The following is a 361-nucleotide window of genomic DNA, read 5'->3' as shown; positions in this document are numbered from 1 at the left end:
TTGTCGAAATCAAGAATTTTCTCTTGTTTGGGATAGTACCGCGGCATAATGACTAAAAAAAAATTTTAGGAGCACGAAACTATCAGGAAATGTTGAAAAACTATTGTGTTGTTGAAATTYTGCACGAAAAATCACTTATACACGTCAAATATATGAAGTTAGTATGTCAAATGTAAAATCCACCGCTCATATTTGCAAAATGGCGGTGGATAATGAACACAATGTAAATTCGTGCAAAATTTCTTTTGTGTGTCGAAGGCTAAAGGCTCAACTAATATTATAAACATATTTACCTGGATGACTTTATTGGAAAATGTGAAAAAAGTCAACTGTACACAGAATTGAAAAAAAACTTTCGGAG

Source organism: Bactrocera latifrons, unplaced genomic scaffold (assembly GCF_001853355.1).
Source record: "Bactrocera latifrons isolate USDA-ARS-PBARC rearing strain unplaced genomic scaffold, ASM185335v1 scaffold_807, whole genome shotgun sequence".
NCBI classification, from domain to species: Eukaryota; Metazoa; Arthropoda; class Insecta; order Diptera; family Tephritidae; genus Bactrocera; species Bactrocera latifrons.
Note: the sequence above shows the minus strand (reverse complement) of the source record.